The 9,255-nt window shown below is 40.6% G+C and overlaps 5 non-coding genes across 5 annotated transcripts; all 5 read right to left on the bottom strand.

Annotated features, from left to right (window-relative positions):
* Nucleotides 1-1,078: 1,078 nt before the first annotated feature.
* Nucleotides 1,079-1,149, bottom strand: trnaa-ugc. The gene has a single exon. It is a non-coding gene; the product is annotated as a tRNA-Ala (tRNA).
* A 5,967-nt stretch (nt 1,150-7,116) lies between these two features.
* trnaa-cgc lies at nt 7,117-7,188 on the bottom strand. Its single transcript has one exon. It is a non-coding gene; the product is annotated as a tRNA-Ala (tRNA).
* Nucleotides 7,189-7,383: 195 nt separating this feature from the next.
* On the bottom strand, nt 7,384-7,455 carry trnaa-agc. Its single transcript has one exon. It is a non-coding gene; the product is annotated as a tRNA-Ala (tRNA).
* A 172-nt stretch (nt 7,456-7,627) lies between these two features.
* Nucleotides 7,628-7,699, bottom strand: trnaa-cgc. Its single transcript has one exon. It is a non-coding gene; the product is annotated as a tRNA-Ala (tRNA).
* An 868-nt stretch (nt 7,700-8,567) lies between these two features.
* Nucleotides 8,568-8,639, bottom strand: trnaa-ugc. The gene has a single exon. It is a non-coding gene; the product is annotated as a tRNA-Ala (tRNA).
* Nucleotides 8,640-9,255: the final 616 nt, after the last annotated feature.

The raw sequence follows: 9,255 nt of genomic DNA, 5'->3' as shown, positions 1-9,255 counted from the left end.
ATTTTCAAATCTTATCCAAACATCAAAGCATAGCCTCCAGCACTCTGTATCATTTAATTTTGCTTACTCTGGCTATAAGTTTATGGTCACTATCAAAAAGCATATTTGGCTCTCAGATCTGTCACAGCACCAGCATTTGGACATGTGTTTTTTAAAAGAAGACGGCTTCAAATGACTTTTAAAGCAATGTTACTTCACTAATGTATTCATAGAAAACAATGTAAATGATGTATTAGAGATATTCAAATCCTAAATTCTATATCAAAGAAATGTTATAAAATACCAATAGTAAGCGTCGTCATGGAGTCACATTTTGAGTTACCATCTGACAGAAAGATCCCCTCAGAACTATGACGTTAATTTGAAAAGCATAGCAGGGAAGCAGCTGTTGGATTCTTCCAGCGTTACTGAAATATGTTTGTACTGTATTTATTGTTACTCAAGTTTTTGGAGAATTAAGAGATGTATATGTTGGGAAAGTTTTCTTCTTTGTGTTATTAAACCCACTGCAGCGTGATGTACATACATGTGATGCAACTCCTGATGGATGAGACAAAACTATTCATCTCTGCAGATGTTTCCAACTTCAACAATTTACTTGCAGTTGCACTTGAAATGAACTAAAATTAATGACTTAGAAAACCTAGTTATGATTTCTAAAAATGTTACTAAGTAATGTAAAGCTCACATAGCTTCTTTTTTTAGGCTCAACATGTAAAACGTTTCATGATGTTTAGTAGAAACCTATATTCCTCAGTGGTTTCACACTATGAGGCTATAACCTGACTGAATGTATGACTTGTGTTTATTCTTTTTCTAACTAATTCTATATTTTTGCAACTTCATACATTTGTAGAAAGAGATGATCAAGGGAATCTATTGCAGTTAATTTGGATGGATAAATGCAAAATGAGAAATAAAAATGTGTTTACTCAGAAAAAGGCAATTAAATTTGGTTTGATTCTGGAAATGTCTCCTGATCAATTATTTAAAAAGCAGTGCTGTGCTTTTTCGACAAAGATCTTTTGAGTGTCTCACAGTATTGTGTTAGTATTTATAGAATAATCATTGTTGATGGAGATGATGCTGGGGATTGATCCCAGGACCTTGTACATGCAAAGCACACGCTCTACCACTGAGCTACATCCCAGTTTCTTTTCCTGTTTTTTAAAATTAATTATCTAAACAGTTGCTGATGTTAATGACAATGTCCAAAGAGCAGCATATATATATATATATATATATATATATAGAGAGAGAGAGATCATATGAACTCAGGGCCGGCCAGATGAGAGTAACACCTACGTCACTCCCGGGCAAAAATTACGGCCCCGCCCATTTTTGGGGGAAAACAACGCTGTCATTTGAATGGCGGTCAATACAAATTCTGAAGTTTTTGCCAATCCGATCAAACATTTTTGAAAACCGTGGATTTTTGGATCTTCAAAGAGCTCGATTACGATGGCCAGTCAGGCAAACAATTACATTCGATCATTGGTAATCGACAATCGGTCTTGATATATGGTTAAATTAAAATCAGTAGGCGAGGCTGTAATTTCTCCAGCTGTTACTCTCATGAGCGAGGCAGAACATAATAGTTGTATCATGCCAAAAAGCTGCTGTGTCGTTTATTGCACCTCAAACATTAAAAATAATCAAGAGTTCAGTGTTTCTGTACTTCCTCTAAGAAGAAAGGACAGTAAAGGAAGAGCTCTGTGGCATGCCCGGCGCCGTGGGAGGGCCAGGGAGGGCCAGGCCCTCCCATTTGACATTCCTGCCCTCCCCCAATAAACACGTTTTTTATTATTTATAAAAATTAAAAAATATATATATTTTATTTTTTTAATTATAAATTAAACTTTTATGCTACGATGTATGTGATGTCAGAACAACAACAAAAAAATCACAGGCTACGTCAAATAAATGCATGTGTCTGATTCGTCCCCATTTAGACCAATCACAGCGTCACACTCTGCTGCCTATTCTGGATTTGTTTATTGTGCATTCTGTAGACTCCCATTTCTGTTTGCATTACAAAATGGACATCAGAAATTGGCTGCAAAGGTCTAAGGATTTATTAAAACGAAATAGCAATGAAAGAACTGCAGCCGATGCAGCTGCTGGCGACCCTGCACCTGCCGTTGCAGCAGCACGCCTTAATGTCACAAGCTTGACCTCGGCAAACCCCGGGGCTGAGTTAGCGATGATCTTGGGGTTAATAAACCCAAGCAGGTGAAGTTGGATCGTTATCCAGGGAGATTGTTTTCAGGAAAGAAGCGCACTTTTGCCGCTGCATGGTACAACAACAGACCATGGCTTGAATATTCGTTAAAAGCAGACGCAGCCTTTTGTTTCCCCTGTAGACAGTTTAAAGTGAATACGTCTTCATCTGATGCGGCTTTTACTGTCAAAGGTTTTTGCGACTGGAAACACGCATTACAGACTGATAAAGGACTGCTAAGGCATGCCGCATCAAAAGAACACATTTCATGTGAGAGTTTGTGGAGAGAGAGACAGATACGCGAGGAAACAAATAAGGAAATGAGTACTTTGGTGCAGATCAGCTGGCACGGAGCCGTTATTACGTGTCAGCTGTCGTTTATATTATAGCTTTTTTAGCTGTCAACCTTGCTCGTGATTTACCAGTGTTTGTGCTGCCACGCACACAATGTTTCAAAGTGGTTGCTATGTTGCCCTTTATTTGTGTATGTTTGCGATAAGTGTGCGTCTTTACGCAATGCTGTTGGCCTTGCTGTTTGATATATATTGTGCCGCAGGCCCGCAGCACGTGACGGTTTTGTGTGCCCTCCCATGAAAATCATATGCCCTCCCTTTAGATTTGTTCTGGCGCCGGGTCTGCTCTGTGGCTTCAGGCTCGATCGCCATTCAAATGACAGCGTTGTTTCCCCCAAAAGTGGGCGGGGCCGTAGAGTCACGTAGATGTTACTCTCATCTATGAAAATCGATAGCCTACTGCTATATTTAACCATATATCGAGCCCGATCGTCGATTTCTAATGGCTTAATGCAATTGTTTGCCTGTCTGGCCTTTGGAATCGGGCTCTTTGAAGATCCAAAAGTCTCCGGTTTTCTTTCATTTCTGATCGGATTGGCAAAAACTTCAGAATTTGTATTGACCACTGTTCAACTGACAGCGTTGTTTTCCCCCAAAAGTGGGCGGAGCCGTAAATGTTGCCCGGAAGTGACGCATTTGTTACTCTCATCTATAGGGCGCCAGATCTGTGGAGGCGCTGCGCTGGCAGCTCTGGGAGGGAAAAAAACATTTTTGACCGTTGGTGCTCATCCTAATGTTCGGCCTTGATGTAACAATATTCATAATTAAGTAAATGTAACACCCTTTTCATCCCGGTTACACGTTTCATTCGCCCTGTACGATGAGCGCTGTAAGTGATGAAAATGGGGGATGTTGGCTTATCTGGCGCCCGCAGCTCACAGCCAAAGTGCGAGTGAGCGAGGGAGAGAGAGAAGGGCGCACTGCCCGGTACGCGCTGTTGTTATTAGAATCTGGTGCTAGCTGCTCTAACGGAAGAAGAAGATGTTTCTACAATAATGTGGAGGGAGAGTCCTCTCCAGTCAGACTGAGAGGCTGATAACTACAGCTCAGTGAGGTAAAGGACTCTGAGTGTTTAGATAGTTCACTTTAGTCTAAGTTCAAACAGTTTGGTCACAATTTATGTAAACACATATTTCCAAGGCACTCCTTTATAATTATTGGGATAAACAGGTTTGAAATCATTCCAATCATACTATAGGACAGTAACCAAAAATATCCTTTAAAACTGGAGAGATAAAAAAAATGCATAAATAAATAAATGTTAAGGTAAAATAAGATATGAATGAACAACACAAATAAAATAAGTTACATTCATTTGTTATTGGCTATGGTAGGTTATTGGTTATGTTCACATACTTATTTGATTACATCCACTTCTGAGATGACAACAGAGACTTTCGACCCAAACCCAGCTGTTGACTTGTGGATGCAAGCAGCTAATCGCAGACTCAACCAGAGAGGAAGTATTAGGCCTACATCATCAGCTACCATGTCTGACAGAGAGGAAGACAGTGAGGAGAACAGTCAGGAGAACAGTCAGGAGGGTAGTGATGACAGCTTGTAGGATTACTGGTTGTGCTAATGTTGTCTTGTGTTCACCTCTGCATGTGTGTTCTGTGTTCACCTCTGCATGTGTGTTCAGTGTTCACCTCTGCATGTGTGTTCTGTGTGTTCTGTGTTCACCTCTGCATGTGTGTTCAGTGCCGTGTGTCTGGCAAATAAAGTCAAGACCCCCTCAAAAGTTACGGTTTATTTCATTTTCAGGATGAGCACCAAGCAACATCTCCAGGTGCTCCTTTGAGAACCAGGGCAAAACGTTATGTGCACCCCTGGCTGGGGATTGATCCCAGGACCTCGTACATGCAAAGCACACGCTCTACATTACATTACATTACATTGCATTTAGCTGACGCTTTTGTCCAAAGCGACTTACAATAAGTACATTTGACCAGGAAGACACAACCTTGAAGAAAACAGAATCATATAAGTATATCAGGTTTCATAGAGCCAAACATTTCAAGTGCTACTCAACTGGCTTTAGGTAATCCAGTCCTTTATTAGTATAAAAGTGCTTCGTTAATCGTTCTAACGCTCGAAGTGGAGTCGAAAGAGATGAGTTTTCAGTTTGCGCCGGAAGATGTGCAAGCTATCTGCCGTCCTGATGTCAATGGGGAGCTCATTCCACCATCTTGGAGCCAGGATAGCAAACCCACGTGTTTTCGCCGATGGGAACTTGGGTCCCCCCTCGCAGCGAGGGCGCAACGAGTCGTTTGGCTGATGCAGAGCGTAGTGCACGCGCTGGGGTGTACGGTTTAACCATGTCCTGGATGTAGGAAGGGCCAGATCCATTCGCAGCACGGTAAGCAAGTACCAGTGTCTTGAAGTGGATTCTAGCAGTTACCGGAAGCCAGTGAAGGGAGCGGAGGAGCGGAGTGGTGTGGGAGAATTTAGGAAGGTTGAAAACCAGACGAGCCGCTGCATTCTGGATGAGCTGCAGAGGTCGGATGGCACATGCAGGTAGACCAGCCAGGAGGGAGTTGCAGTAGTCTAGGCGTGAGATGACGAGAGCCTGGACCAGAACCTGAGTCGCTTTCTGAGTCAGCTGGGGACGTATCTTCCTGATGTTGTAAAGCGTGTATCTGCAGCAGCGGGTTGTAGCAGCGATGTTTGCAGTGAAGGACAGGTTGTTATCTAGGGTCACACCCAGATTCCTTGCAGTCTGAGTCGGGGAAACAACTGAGGTGCCGATGTTGATTGTCAGGTCAAGAGTCTACCACTGAGCTACATCCCATTTTCTTTCAGTTTGAAATGTTGTGTCACTGTGGATTAGTTTGTAAACTGAGACTCAGTTCATTATTAACCTGTTAGACCCCAAGCCTGTTTTTTAGGTCTCAGGCTCGAAAATGACATTTCCAGAACAAATGACCACAACTACACTTCTAAAAGGGGAAAATTAATGATCTTTTTTCTCAAAGTAATGATAAACCTGCATGTGAGTTGGATGTAGAAAAGTCAGAATCAATATAGATGTTTTTTATTTTAAAGAAAATTCAGATTGAACATAGTAAAAAACTGTAAATGATAGTGTCCGTCCAAAAATTATTTTTTACTTATAGTGAAAACTACCCTTGGATGATGGTAAGGTAGACTAAAAGCTTTAGGAATCCAAAGTACAACATATAATAAGTACCCTGTATCAAGATTGATACAAAACAAGTGACATTTGACCTTTTTAGAGAGGTTTAGCAAAAAAAACTCCACCTCTGAGGTGATTTGGGTGGAAATGGGCGTTTTTACCATTTCTCTGGAACCCATTGGTCGATTTTGGTCAATAGAATCGAAAGGGAATTTCCACATACACACACATGTTAACAAAAAAAGGTGGGGGCTTTGCGTGTGCAGGTTTGCATCAGAGCGAACCTATCTCTCGCTCTGACATCTGGAAATGGAAAAGCAGGTTTATTGCTTATGGATTATCAGAAATCATTTCAAAGCTACACAGACACATTGGATTAGCCTATGGATTAACTTCAGCAGCGTTTTTATCGTTTTAATGCCATTGAAGACCACTTTTGACCAGACAACGACAAAGGTGAGCCATTTTGCCGTTTCTAGCTACCTAGCGCCACATGTTTTGATGTCTGTTCTTGTTAATATCTTCGCGAGTTCTTATGATGGAGTGATGATGTATGTACCGATCAATTCTGTGTCTTCTCACAATCAGATCGATGGGTTGGACGTGCAGCTAAGTGATAAGGGTGTTATGAGTGAGTTTCTGTGCAAAACGCCGTTAGCATTTTTCGCTCGTGGCTAATTCATAGGCTCAGCGCTAGCTTTGTGGGTTTAAAAAAAAAAAAAAAGATCAGTTAGCTGAGTTTCTTCCCATTACATGGATATAAAACATTCATAGTTTATTAAATATTAAGAAGGCCTCAGACGCTGTTTCCTGCAGATGACGCGTTTTTCCATCCGGGGGCGGGTCGATGGGGTTCAACAGGTTAAATAAAACATCCATGATGGAGAAGCTGGGATTTATCCCAAGACCTCGTACATGCAAAGCACACGCTCGACAACTGAGCTACATCCCCTTCATGGTGTCCTCATTATCTTCTGTAATTACTATTTTGGATAATGAGGTACAGATGAACAAACGGCCTGATTTTCAAGATAAGGACGCTACTTAATGATTTGAGTATGGCTGTCAATTTAGTACAGAAGAAGTTATCTGTTTAAATAGTGGTTTAGATGCTGGGGGTTGATCCCAGTACCTGTACATGCAAAGCACACACTCTACCACTGAGCTACATCCCCGTTTCTTTTCCTGTTTTTTTAATTAATTATCCAAACAGTTGCTGATGTTAATGACAATGTCCAAAGAGCAGCCCCAATTCTTCTGTTGCTGCAGACTTGTTGGCAGCAGTTTAATGCTACAAATCTCCTGTTACACTACATCCTAAAGATACTTTTTCGGTTTGAAATGTTGTGACTGTTGATTAGTTTGTAAACTGAGACTCGGTTTAGTATTAAATAAAAGAGCAAAGTTGGAGATGCTGGGGATTGAACCCAGGACCTTGTACATGCGAAGCACACGCTCTACCACTGAGCTACATCCCCTTCATGTTATCACGTAAAGCTGGACGTACTTATTTGTACAATCTTTTAACGATCCGATTGCTTAATTAAACAAAAATGTACTTTCAAGAGCTCTTGTAATCACAGTTCAAATGAAACTTGGATAAAAAGCTCTCCTCAATGGTTTGACTAAAGCTTTAAATGTAGTACAGAATAACTATTCTGGCTCAATGTTGTTGGAGATGCTGGGGATTGATCCCAAGACCTTGTACATGCTAAGCACACGCTCTACCACTGAGCTACATCCCCTTTATGGTGTCACATAAATCCTTACATATGTACTTGTTTGTTTATTATTTGACTAATTCTATTACTTGATTCCATACAAAAATAACTTTCAAGAGCTCTTATTATCACAATATAAATGAACAGATTCCTTGAGTGTACATTTGTCATGACTTTTAGATGTTATCGGCAATGTTGGAGATGCTGGGGATTGATCCCAGGACATTGTACATGCGAAGCACACGCTCTACCACTGAGCTACATCCCCTTCATGTTATCATATCAATTAGTATGCTTATGTTTATGTTTATTAAGGATCCCCATTAGCTTTTGCTCTTGACAAAAGCTACTCTTCCTAGGGTCTGACACTTAAAACAATACAACAATAATACAGCAACATTCAGGACATACTTCCTGACATCATTAACAACATTAACAACATCACCAATATCATCAATAATCTCGAACATCATCAACAATGTCATCCACTTTCTTTCTTTCTTTCTTTCAGTCTTTATTTCGAACAGATTAAAAAATAACAAATAACAAATGTGAAACTTTCAATATCAATCTCAGCCAAGGATGAGTGCACAAGACACCCACCAGTACAAAGTATGCGATCAAATTCAATTAGGGTTCACAGCTCACAAGGGTACATAGGTACTTATTTGGACAGTCTTTTAACGATCCGATTGCTTAATTAAACAAAAAAGTACTTTCAACAGCTCTTGTGATCACAGTTCAAATGAAACTTGGATAAAAAGCTCTCCTCAATGGTTTGAGTAACGCTTTAAATGTAGTACAGAATAACTAATCTGGCTCAATGTTGTTGGAGATGCTAGGGATTGATCCCAGGACCTTGTACATGCAAAGCACACGCTCTACCACTGAGCTACAATATCCCAGTTACTTTTCCTGTTTTTTAAAATCAATTATCTAAACAGTTGCTGATGTTAATGACAATGTCCAAAGAGCAGCCCCAATTCTTCTGTTGCTGCAGACTTGTTGGCAGCAGTTTAATACTACAAATCTCCTCCTACACCACATCCTAAGACACTCTTTCGGTTTGAAATGTTGTGACTGTGGATTAGTTTGTAAACTGAGACTCGGTTTAGTATTAAATAAAAGAGCAAAGTTGGAGATGCTGGGGATTTAACCCAAGACCTTGTACATGCAAAGCACACGCTCTACCACTGAGCTACATCCCCTTCATGTTATCATTGCTAAAGCTGGACGTAACTTATTTGTACAGTCTTTTAACAATTCCGATTGCTTAATTAAATAAAAATGTACTTTCAAGAGCTCTCGTGATCACAGTTCAAATGAAACTTGGATAAAAGGCTCTCCTCAATGATTTGAGAGAGAGAGAGAGAGAGAGAGAGAGAGAGAGAGAGAGAGAGAGAGAGAGAGAGAGAGAGAGAGAGAGAGAGAGAGAGAGGAAGAAATAGAGAGAGAGGAGAGCGTAGTCTCTTTCTCTATCTCCTATCGAGATCTTCCATCCGCTTCTTATCTTCTATAATATCTTCTACTATCTCTCTATCTCTTATATATATTATATAGAGATATATATAGAGAGAGAGATATATAGAGATATATAGAGATCATATGAACTCAGGGCCGGCCCGTCGCACTGGCGTTATAGCCATAGGGCGCCAGATCTGTGGAGGCGCTGCGCTGGCAGCTCTGGGAGGGAAAAAAACATTTTTGACCGTTGGTGCTCATCCTAATGTTCGGCCTTGATGTAACAATATTCATAATTAAGTAAATGTAACACCCTTTTCATCCCGGTTACACGTTTCATTCGCCCTGTAAGATGGGCACTGT

Source organism: Gymnodraco acuticeps, unplaced genomic scaffold (assembly GCF_902827175.1).
Source record: "Gymnodraco acuticeps unplaced genomic scaffold, fGymAcu1.1, whole genome shotgun sequence".
Taxonomy (NCBI): Eukaryota; Metazoa; Chordata; class Actinopteri; order Perciformes; family Bathydraconidae; genus Gymnodraco; species Gymnodraco acuticeps.
Note: the sequence above shows the minus strand (reverse complement) of the source record. Positions and strands in the feature narration are given on the sequence as shown.